Here is a 12,622-nt window from a genome sequence, read left to right as displayed (position 1 = left end):
CGCGCTTTGATTTTATTGTATGTGTGTGTGTGTGTGTGTTAAAGGACCCCGCACTATCCTTATGGGAAATGGCTTTCGGTCAAAATTTTTGAAACTCAGCTATTTGGCAGATCTTGGCGCATAGATCAAAAGTGTCCATGGGCTCAAAGCTCAAAAGTTAATGGTTCAGGATGTACAGGTCCCCGAAGTTAAACTTTGCAGGATATTTTATACACAGTAAGAAATAGGTGACTCGGGTTTTTAAACTGTATATATTTACGTACGTGCATATACTTATACATGCTTCAGTGTACTCAGTGTCAGTATATATATATTTTTTTTTTGATTAGCCAATGGAATGGATTAATCATTGCTCGATGTGCAGCATCCAGAGTGGTTTCAAGAAGTGATTCATCAGGGTATCTGATATTAGGCTGTTGTCGTGCAAATCCAAGATACCATAAAACACTAGCAACATGCGCACATGAACCTAGAGTACGTGCACCACTTTGGCAGGTACAATAGTAACCTAAAATCGGTTCATCACCATTTTCATTCTGGTGGTCGTCGTCATTCTGGACTTGATATGAGATAAATATTTGATGTCTGACTGCATTGCGTAACCTTGAAAATAGTCGTACTCTAAGAAAACCTGGTTCATTGATGTTTTGATCAACTTCGAAGTGCTCATCATTGTCTCTAACCAGTTTATCTTGAATATAAGACGGAGAAAGCTTGATTTGATACGTTCCAATAGTTAAATCTTGCAAGTAGTTCAATTCCAGTACGGGAAAATCCGCTATTTCCTCACCGTCTAGCGATGCCCACTGTCCATTTCTTCTTGTCAAGTTATTAACTTCGACTCTCGCTTGCACGATATTGGGCATCCTTGGTCTTTGAATCATTTCTCTTGCGAGTTCTGCATTCGTGTCTTGTATTCTGATTACCGGGCGATAGCGATTCAAAATAGCTCTAGCTATTAGATATAGACTGTGTAGATTTTCAGCATGTTGCAAGTTTATTGTATGTGAAAAGAATTTGAAAACAGATCTGAAGTGTCCATTGCGTGCTTCAACTACCCAGCGATGTTTAGTCAATATCCTAGTGTCATTAGCATTTTGCGTAATGAGTTGTCTTTAACCATGTTGAAGAAGAGAGAATGTAAAAAAATTGACCTTAACATGACCCTTAAGGTTAAATCCAAGATGACAATTGGATTCCCTGTGAAAAGTTACTAAAGAATCTCCTCCAAAATAATAAAAACCTTACACAACTTCAGACCGTCGTGAAGTTTAAATGACCTTGAAATGAACTTGAAGGTCATCTTTGACCTATGACCTGAGTACATGTTTGGACGTAAATTTCCCGCTTTTTCGATTACCGTTGTCAAAAATAGGGGTTCCCATTTGAAAAAAAAGTTGACCTTGAAATGACCTTGAAGGTCAAGCTCAAGGTCAAAACCAAGGTCACCACTGGATTCCTCGTTCAAAGTTACTACAGGAATGACCTTAATCTCCTCGGAAATAGTTATATCTCAGGACTTACTAGGGTGTCCCGGAACTTTTTGGACTAATAATAATATATATATATATATATGGGACGATCCATGTCAACCGGATCACTGCTGTGTCCAAAATTTGATGTGACCAAAAAAATCGTCCTCAAAGGAATTCGAAAAAATTCACGCTTGTGTTTTGATGAATTTCAAGCAATTTTGTTCCTTAAATTTTTTTTCCAAAGTCATTTCCTTCTGAGTAAAAAAATCGCAGTTTTTTATTTTTGAAAATTTTCAAAAAATTATAACTTTTTTATTTTTCATTTTAGCGAAAATGGTCTCTGTTACTTTTTTGTAGGAAATGAGCCAGATTTTCATAAAAAAATATGAAATATTAATTTTTTTAACATTTATTACTAAAAATTTAAAAAATAAAATTTTTTGTTTACGAGTTTGTCTCTTGTAGCCGCCATATTAGAGCCGCCATGTTGGATTTTGCAAAGGCGCACACAGCATCAGAAAGTAGATATCCTAAGCTTTAAAATGAGTAGCTGCACGATTTTTCAAATCAAATCTTAGACACAGCAGTGATCCGGTTGACATGGATCGTCCCATATATATATACATATATAAACGAACGGTCTCTCCGAGGATGGAAAGCTTTTTTATTGAATGCTTGCAAGGTACCGTCCTTTTCGGATGAACAGTATATATACATAATAGAGAATGAGAGAGAACATACTGACGCATGTATAAGTATATGCGCGTACGTAAATATTTACATAGTTTAAAAAACCTGAGTCACCTATTTCTTACTGTGTATAAAATATCCTGGAAAGTTCAACTTCCGGGACCTGTACATCCTGAACCATTAACTTCTGAGCTATATGCCAAGATCTACCAAATAGCTAAGTTTCAAAATTTTTGACCGAAAGCCATTTCCCATAAGGATAGTGCGGGGTCCTTTTTAGACTAATCGGAAAAAAACGGACGGACGGACAGATCGGGGGATCGAACGCGCGTTTTCTGGATCTACAGGCCGATGCTCTACCGCTAGAGCTACTGCCATTCGTACTACGGACAATTCGTATTGTGTATATTAGCTACACGATTGATATGTGGGGGGAGGGGCCCAAGCGCTAATAGATACAAATAATAATAATAATGCTGTTATATATATTTATTGTAATTAGTATATAATGAATTTCTTTTTTTTATTATATACACTAATTATAATAAATAATATATATTATTAAAATAAATTTAATAAATATACTGATTATAATAAATATGATATATATATTTATTATAATTGGTATATGATGAATTATTTTTTGCTATTTAATGTGTGTGTGTGTGTCTCATCTACCGAAGATGGTTTAATAGAAAAAAAATGCAAGTATCTGTGAAGACAAAGATGAAAAGAAATGCAAAACAAAATCCTGTTTACTTTCTTTTTTATCGATAAAAAATATATCTTATTCTACATGTTCTTAAAAAAATACATGTTATTCTACAAATTATTGGTGGAAAGGGAGGGGATAGAAGCGTTGGTAATGGTCGCAGTCGAGCCGCCAACCGCCGCCGTCGAACCGCCGTCGAACCGCCGTCGAGCCGCCGTCGAGCCGCCGTCGAGCCGCCGTCGAGCCGCCGTCGAGCCGCCGTCGAGCCGCCGTCGAGCCGCCGTCGAGCCGCCGAAAAAGACCGGAGTGGGGAACGGGTATATAAATCAGCACCCGAGACTTCGGAACTCATTCTCATCGAGAAAAAGTTACCTGCAACGACGAGTCATGAGCAGCAACAGCAGCAGAGGCAGCAGCAGTAGCAGCAGCCGCAGTCTTCTAATTTCATTCTTAGTCAACTTGCTCCAAGGAAACAAAAATTACTGGAAGCTTGGTTTGTCGATAAAATTAGAAAAAAAGAAAGAAAGTTTCCGTGACTAAAATTACTCGAAGTAATTGTGATTTTTTTTGTATGTGGGTGTTTTGTTTCAAGTCAACTGAGTTTAAATATCATTTTTTTCTATAGATGGATCTCGCGCAGCTGTATAATATAGCTTGTATTCAATTCAAATCCACTAAGAAGATTCGTGAATTGGAGACAGAATCCAAGTATATGATCACAAGACTCAAACAAGTTGAAACACGATTCGATGCAAAAATCGTAGTCAAAGTGAACGAGGAGTTCCAGCTGTTTCTACCAAACAAGGTATTAAGTGCACTGATCGTGAATGAAAAGCTGCTGAACGATATGGCAGATTACGCTAATAAACTTAAATTATTTCTCACCCATAAAGGTGATGGTTATATAGAATTTACTACTGCATAAATATATATGTATATCAATGTACGCATAACAAAAAAAAGAATAAAATAAACTTTCTTTATATTTTTTCAAATCAAAATATGTGTTTATTCTACATAGTTTTCTTTTTTTTTCGGTTCTATTTATCCAACTATTGTGCGAATCATCATAGTCTAGGGGCCATAGGCCTTCCCGTGGCCGATGGAGGTCGCGTTAAACACCAAAGTTTTCTAGACGTATTTTGACCTCCTGAATTCGATTTTCGAGGGTGTTTAGCTGGACGAGGCGATTTTCTATTGTTTATTAACAATTTAATTGTTTAAACCGCTATACCATTTTTGTTAATTAAGTTACATGTTTCATGGACAAGTAAAACGATGGCAAATTTCATAACGAATCAATAGCATTTTGAAGTTTGAAAAAATATTGATTAAAAGTCGAGATATAACAATTTAACCAACAGTAACCCGTGTATGTATCGCTTAGAAAATTGCTTTAGTAATTTTGAATTTCCCGCCCGTGAATCCTTTTAAACAAGAAAATCTCAAGTTTAAACTTGTTTAATAAATACTCGCACGAACTTGTATAATCCATGCTTGGTTTCCTTAGTTCATTCTAAGTGTGCAGCGAAAGTTAGTACAAAGAAGAGGTAACTGCGTTTCGATTTTTTTATATTTCAATAATTATAATGAGTGATGCAGAATGCCATGTGTGTGTGATATGTCAAACAATCATAAAAGGTATTAGAGTTACTAGTACTCCGAATGGACGGCAACAGATCATAAAAGCTGCGAGCCTCCGTCGAGATCAAATCTTCGAGCGTCTGCAATTACTTGCAAAAGATGGTAACATTTTGTCGATTTTATTGTATAATTCATCAGCAGTTAATTTTACTATGGACACGATCACTTTTGGTTTTTCACGTAGCTAATAATTTAAATGTTTGATTGTAATAATTAAATTACGAGAAAGGTATAGCTTTTTTTAGCAAAATTGCTTGTAATAGCAACTAACATAAATTAATTTTCAAAGAAAATGATTCTATCTAAATCTGTAAACTATAGAATAATAATACATTTTTAATACGGTTAAAGAATAATAATATTATAGAATAATAATACATTTTTAATACGGCTTTTATAATTATTTTTCAGCTACTTTTTATTATATAAGAAATGAATGCTATAAAGCATATGTCCATAAGCGCGCTTTAGAAAAATTATCAGTCAATAATGAATCCAATGAATGGATTCTGTAACTTAATTAGAAAAAAAGTTACAACAGTATAAACAATAAAGTAAGCCAGCGTCACGGGTTACTGTTGGTTAAATTGTTATATCTCGACTTTTAATCAATATTTTTTCAAACTTCAAAATGCTATTGATTCGTTATGAAATTTGCCATCGTTTTACTTGTCCATGAAACATGTAACTTAATTAACAAAAATGGTATAGCGGTTTAAACAATTAAATTGTTAATAAACAATAGAAAATCGCCTCGTCCAGCTAAACACCCTCGAAAATCGAATTCAGGAGGTCAAAATACGTCTAGAAAACTTTGGTGTTTAACGCGACCTCCATCGGCCACGGGAAGGCCTATGGCCCCTAGACTATGATGATTCGCACAATAGTTGGATAAATAGAACCGAAAAAAAAAGAAAACTATGTAGAATAAACACATATTTTGATTTGAAAAAATATAAAGAAAGTTTATTTTATTCTTTTTTTTGTTATGCGTACATTGATATACATATATATTTATGCAGTAATAAATTCTATATAACCATCACCTTTATAGGTGAGAAATAATTTAAGTTTATTAGCGTAATCTGCCATATCATTCAGCAGCTTTTCATTCACGATCAGTGCACTCGATACCTTGTTTGGTAGAAACAGCTGGAACTCCTCGTTCACTTTGACTACGATTTTTGCATCGAATCGTGTTTCAACTTGTTTGAGTCTTGTGATCATATACTTGGATTCTGTCTCCAATTCACGAATCTTCTTAGTAGATTTGAATTGAATACAAGCTATATTATACAGCTGCGCGAGATCCATCTGTAGAAAAAAATGATATTTAAACTCAGTTGACTTGAAACAAAACACCCACATACAAAAAAAATCACAATTACTTCGAGTAATTTTAATCACGGAAATTTTCTTTTTTTTTTCTAATTTTATCGACAAACTGAGCTTCCAGTAATTTTTGTTTCCTTGGAACAAGTTGACTAAGAATGAAATTAGAAGACTGCTGCTGCTGCTACTGCTGCTGCCTCTGCTGCTGTTGCTGCTCATGACTCGTCGTTGCAGGTAACTTTTTCTCGATGAGAATGAGTTCCGAAGTCTCGGGTGCTGATTTATATACCCGTTCCCCACTCCGGTCTTTTTCGGCGGCTCGACGGCGGCTCGACGGCGGCTCGACGGCGGTTCGACTGCGACCATTACCAACGCTTCTATCCCCTCCCTTTCCACCAATGGAATGTCGTAATGACCCCAAGGAAGCGTATCGGTGGTTCCGGGCAGCAAGAAGCGTTTATCGTCATGCGCGCTGAGTGCGATCTTTGTTTGTCTCTTGCTGTACAACTGATAATGACGTGATCTGATAAACTTTTGCTGTCGGCTCAGAATCACATTTTCTCGGAGATATTTGACGTAGTCGTCGAATGTAATCGTAGCATTCAACACCGAATTCTTGATCCCCTTTGCCTTCTTTATTGGATTTTTATTCTGAACTCTCACGCTGTACATTTTGCTTCTGAGTCCAACGAACTCGAGCATGAGCATTCCGGCGTTCTCTTCTTTCATCTTACCAACCACTTTCTTATTGGCTACGGGAATATTGAACCGATTGGATTCTGGAAAATCCGATGTATCGAATTCGCGAATATCTCGACGCATGACGTCGTAATGTCTACATTGGTGATCTCGTACACCAGCCTGCCCGTGTCGGTGTACAGAAGCTTGCAACGTTCCTCACCAACGGCACTGCTCATGTAGTCGTAGTGGAATCGATACACGAGAGTCTTGGACAAGTCGAGAACAGCGAGATCTATGTAAATGGGTTTTCTCACTGTGATTTCCGTCCGCAATAGTTGAATCGACACCAGTTCGTCGTCGAAAATGTCGCTACTGTGGAAATTTGTTTGAGCTATCAGAGCATCGGCACCGTATCGCCCCTCCCACTTGTTCAACTTAACATCGATGCGTTTCTTTTCGTTTTCCATGGTCTTGCCGTACACTGCATCGTTGAACAGTTTGTATAGCATTTTTTCAAATTCGTTTTTCGCCTGTTTACGCATGTCGCTGTTCAAATCAATATATTTCTTCAACCACGCACTCTGATCAAATTTCATAGCCCGATGAACGTAACCGACGTAACTTGAGGCGTAAACCGTGCTTTATTACTTGCTTAAATGCTCTACAGTGGATCACGTAACGTTCTTTATCATCCAGAGTCGTCATGAGTTTTTTCTGTTTGGATTCAGGAGCAGACTTATGCACTGAACAGAATGGAAGATCTTTATGTGCGTCGTGAATTTCCACCGGATACTCTAAGTCAACTTCGAGTATGTATCTAAAGAGTGAATCATCGGGAAGATCGAAAGAAAAGTTTGCGTCTATGTCTCACCATTTAAAACCGCCTTGTGGAAGAGGTTCAGACATACTCCACCCGTAGAGATTATTTATGTCGTAATACATAAGGTATTTGTCATCTTTCTGTGAATTATAATCAGTCCCCATGTATGGATTGTTGGCGACGCCATACCTGTTGCAGCACTGGCTGATCCCCCCATGAATACCACGTTCGATAAACATGAGCATATTGATATCCGTTAGAAGCTCCAATTTTACGCCTGTATATTTTAACATAGCATCCCAACTTAATCCGGGTGTTGTATAATAGTGAACAGGATCCAAATGATACGTAATTCGACATTTGTTCCTAAAGTTTTCAAATACTTCAGCTAATAAGAGAACATCAGTCTTGAGATATAGATCCGAATAGCTGCCGAGATCGGTGATATTGAACGTTCTCCAAACCTCTTCCGCGTGAGCGTACTCTTCGTCGCTGATATGCGAATCATAAAGACTGCTGTAAAAGTCTTGTTTTCGTGGAAGAGATATCTCCTCGAAGAGATATATTATATATATATATATATATATATATATATATGTGATATTATTTTATTTTTTAAACAACTGTGATCAATGTTGAAGATTTGGATTCTCCTTCACTCAAGAAACTATCAAATCAAACATTTCTTCATGCAGTAACCACACTCTTTATATGAACAAATACATTGAAATTTTTTTATATCAACTTATTCTTTCATGATAGTCATATCCTTATATCCTTCCATTTGAAGAACGATCGATTAAATCTCTAACAGGAAAAAGATATTTGGATATTTAATTATATTTAAATAAATAATTCTTAAAAATAAGACAACATCAATCATTAATTACAATTATAATATTAATAAAAATATATATATCAATACTACGGGGGAATCGAACTCGCACTTCTCATGCGTTCGCCCGACTACGCTATGCCGCTTGAATCGTAGCCATTCTTTCAGAGAGTACTAGTCACTATGCGCGTTTTGTATTCTTAATATCTATCGTCTCTAATAAATATTCATATTCTGTAATATAATTAAATCTATAAAAATTGGTAAAGATTGTTCATAAAATTTAATTTGTGGCCATGTATATGTAATTAGAATTTTTTATTAAAATAAGGCAGACTTTTAACGAAACGGTAATTAAAAAATATCTACCTTATACTTACCTATTGAATTTGCTACAAACTGTATAGAAAAAAATTCTTAAAAATAAGATAATATCTATGATTAATTACAATTATAATATTAATAAAAAAAATATATATTAATACTACGGGGGGAATCGAACTCGCACTTCTCATGCGTTCGCCCGACTACGCTATGCCGCTTGAATCGTAGCCATTCTTTCAGAGAGTACTAGTCACTATGCGTGTTTTGTATTCTTAATATCTATCATCTCTAATAAATATTCATATTCTGTAATATAATTAAATCTATAAAAATTGGTAGAGATTGTTCAAAAAATTTAATTTGTGGCCATGTATATGTAATTAGAATTTTTTATAAAAATAAGGCAGACTTTTAACGAAACGGTAATTAAAAAATACCTACCTTATACTTACCTATTGAATTTGCTACAAACTGTATAGAAAAAAATTCTTAAAAATAAGATAATATCTATCATTAATTACAATTATAATATTAATAAAAAAATATATATATCAATACTACGGGGGGAATCGAACTCGCGCTCCTCATGCGTTCGCCCGACTACGCTATGCCGCTTGAATCGTAGCCATTCTTTCAGAGAGTACTAGCACTATGCGAGTTTTGTATTCTTAATATCTATCGTCTCTAATAAATATTCATATTCTGTAATATAATTAAATCTATAAAAATTGGTAGAGATTGTTCAAAAAATTTAATTTGTGGCCATATATATGTAATTAGAATATTTTATAAAAATAAGACAGACTTTCAACGAAACGGTAATCAAAAAATACCTACCTTATACTTACCTATTGAATTTGCTACAAACTGTATAGAAAAAAATTCTTAAAAATAAGATAATATCTATGATTAATTACAATTATAATATTAATAAAAAAAATATATATTAATACTACGGGGGGAATCGAACTCGCACTTCTCATGCGTTCGCCCGACTACGCTATGCCGCTTGAATCGTAGCCATTCTTTCAGAGAGTACTAGTCACTATGCGTGTTTTGTATTCTTAATATCTATCATCTCTAATAAATATTCATATTCTGTAATATAATTAAATCTATAAAAATTGGTAGAGATTGTTCAAAAAATTTAATTTGTGGCCATGTATATGTAATTAGAATTTTTTATAAAAATAAGGCAGACTTTTAACGAAACGGTAATTAAAAAATACCTACCTTATACTTACCTATTGAATTTGCTACAAACTGTATAGAAAAAAATTCTTAAAAATAAGATAATATCTATGATTAATTACAATTATAATATTAATAAAAAAATATATATATCAATACTACGGGGGGAATCGAACTCGCGCTCCTCATGCGTTCGCCCGACTACGCTATGCCGCTTGAATCGTAGCCATTCTTTCAGAGAGTACTAGCACTATGCGAGTTTTGTATTCTTAATATCTATCGTCTCTAATAAATATTCATATTCTGTAATATAATTAAATCTATAAAAATTGGTAGAGATTGTTCAAAAAATTTAATTTGTGGCCATATATATGTAATTAGAATATTTTATAAAAATAAGACAGACTTTCAACGAAACGGTAATCAAAAAATACCTACCTTATACTTACCTATTAACTTTGCTATAAACTGTATAGGAAAAAAGAAATAGCGCATATAACTTAATTTAAAAAATACCTACCTTATACTTACCTATTGACATTGCTGCAAATTCGATTGGGAAAAAGAAAAAACACTAGACAAAGTTTTTAATAATTTTTTTTCATTTAGCACTGAAAAGTGCTGTTTAATGGAAAATTTCAGAGATTTTTAATATATAATTAGTTTATTTATTGAACAAATATTTTTTCATACGTTATTTAGCACTGAAAAGTGCTGTCTGATGGAAAATTTCAGAGATTTTTAATATATAATTAGTTTATTTATTGAACAAATATTTTTTCATACGTAATTTAGCACTGAAAAGTGCTGTTTTATATTTCAATTGAACGTTGGAATAGCTGTGCGATCGTCTTGAAAAAATGGGCCTCACAAAAAAAGCCGTTGCAGCTACACCACCCATGGCCTGTTCGTTAAGTTTTACGACTGGTCTGCTGTGTGTGAAAAGCCGTTGAACTGACGTTTATGTCTTGCCTGCTGCGTGAAAAGCGCACGCACGACTAAGAACACATTAATATACCCACGCCAAGCTACTCCGCACAATCCCCCTTAGACTTAGCTACTCCCACTACTAATTATATTCGACTTATGCGCGCGACAAAATCAGTGCTCTTGCATAACCCCCACCCTCGACTAGTGGACCAATGAATGGTTGAGGTTATTCCCCTTTTGAAAATATGAAATCAGTTACTGTGTGTCCTGATCATAACGGTAAATACGTAACGACGTGCGCACATCAAAATGTCAAATTTATGAAAAAGTTTTACTTGAATGGTTGCTGCATGGATTAGGAAGAAAGCGATAAAATTATTGAAGGATTTCTATGAATATTCTTTTAATGTAAATGACTTGTAGAATAAGATTTATTTTTTATCTATAACAAATTTTATTTAAGAAAAAACAATGTGTATATTTACTATTACCCTCCCCCCTCTACTCCACTATTTCATGAATTAATAATCAGTATATATGCATATATCAAAAATAATATACAGGGTGGCCCATTTTAAGTGATCCACTGAGATATCTAGATTGGAGTAAGTTTTATCGAAAAAAGTTTCAGACAAAAGTTACTCAACTTTGAGGGGGCCATGTTTCTATGACCTTGGATTTGACTTTGGAGGTCATGTTCAAGGTCATTTCAAGATCAACTTTGTTTTTTTAAATAGGAACCCCCATTTTTGACCCCGGATTCGGAAAGAGCGGGAAATTTTACGTCCAAAACGGTATTTTTAAATTTTTTTTCATGGCCTAGAGAAGGTCGATTTAAGGTCAAATGCATGAAAAACTGCCTAAAAGCGTTTTTTTAATTTTTAAGATATCGAAAAATGACCTCTACAAAATTTGTTCAGAATAGAGTGGGCCACCCAATGCACCAAAAACCTTTGACATTTAACCTCATTTTGAAGGTCATTTCAAGGTCGAAGTGTTTTTTGTAATGGAAACCCCTCTTTTTGACCCCGGATTCGCACATAGCGCGAAACTCAACACAATACCTTATCCAAACGTCGGATTTCGCGCTATGTGCGTATCCGGGGTTAAAAAGAAGGATTTCCATTACAAACAACATTTCGACCTTGAAATGACCTTCAAAATGAGGTTAAAGGTCAAAGGTTTTTGGTGCATTGGGTGGCCCACTCTGTTCTGAACAAATTTTGTAGAGGTCATTTTTCGATATCTTAAAAATTAAAAAAACGCTTTTATGCAGTTTTTCAAGCATTTGACCTTAAATCGACCTTCTCAAGGCCATGAAAAAAAATTTAAAAATACCGTTTTGGACGTAAAATTTCCCGCTCTTTCCGAATCCGGGGTCAAAAATGGGGGTTCCTATTTAAAAAAACAAAGTTGACCTTGAAATGACCTTGAACATGACCTCCAAGGTCAAATCCAAGGTCATAGAAACATGGCCCCCTCAAAGTTGAGTAACTTTTGTCTGAAACTTTTTTCGATAAAACTTACTCCAATCTAGATATCTGAGTGGATCACTTAAAATGGGCCACCCTGTATATGAATATATGCATTCAAATACACACACACACACGACAACGCGTGCACACATACGGATGAACGCGGGGGGCGAGGGGGGGGCGTAGTCCAGTCGCTTTTTGGCTGTGTGTACTCAATATACACAATAAGAGATACCAAGAGCTAAAAGCAGCCGTGATTCACTTGCTAGATCCATAGAACGCGAGATGATTCCCCGTGGTGTTTGCTCATTTTTTTCACTAAATCTGTGCATTACGCGTAAATGAATGGCGTCAAATTAATTAAATTCAGTTAAATACATAAATTAATTTTAATATTTAAAACGCATTTCACATTGGGCGGGCGGGGGGGTGACTCTTGCGCATGATCTAACAGTGCTGATCTGATAGCTTATACGCCTCAGATTACAGAGGGAGCAGCGGCGGTGGCGCCTG

Source organism: Phymastichus coffea, unplaced genomic scaffold (assembly GCF_024137745.1).
Source record: "Phymastichus coffea isolate CEN01 unplaced genomic scaffold, Cenicafe_Pcof_1.1 PCOF00142, whole genome shotgun sequence".
Taxonomy (NCBI): Eukaryota; Metazoa; Arthropoda; class Insecta; order Hymenoptera; family Eulophidae; genus Phymastichus; species Phymastichus coffea.
The sequence above is the reverse complement of the archived record's forward strand: the minus strand, read 5'-3'. Positions refer to the sequence as shown.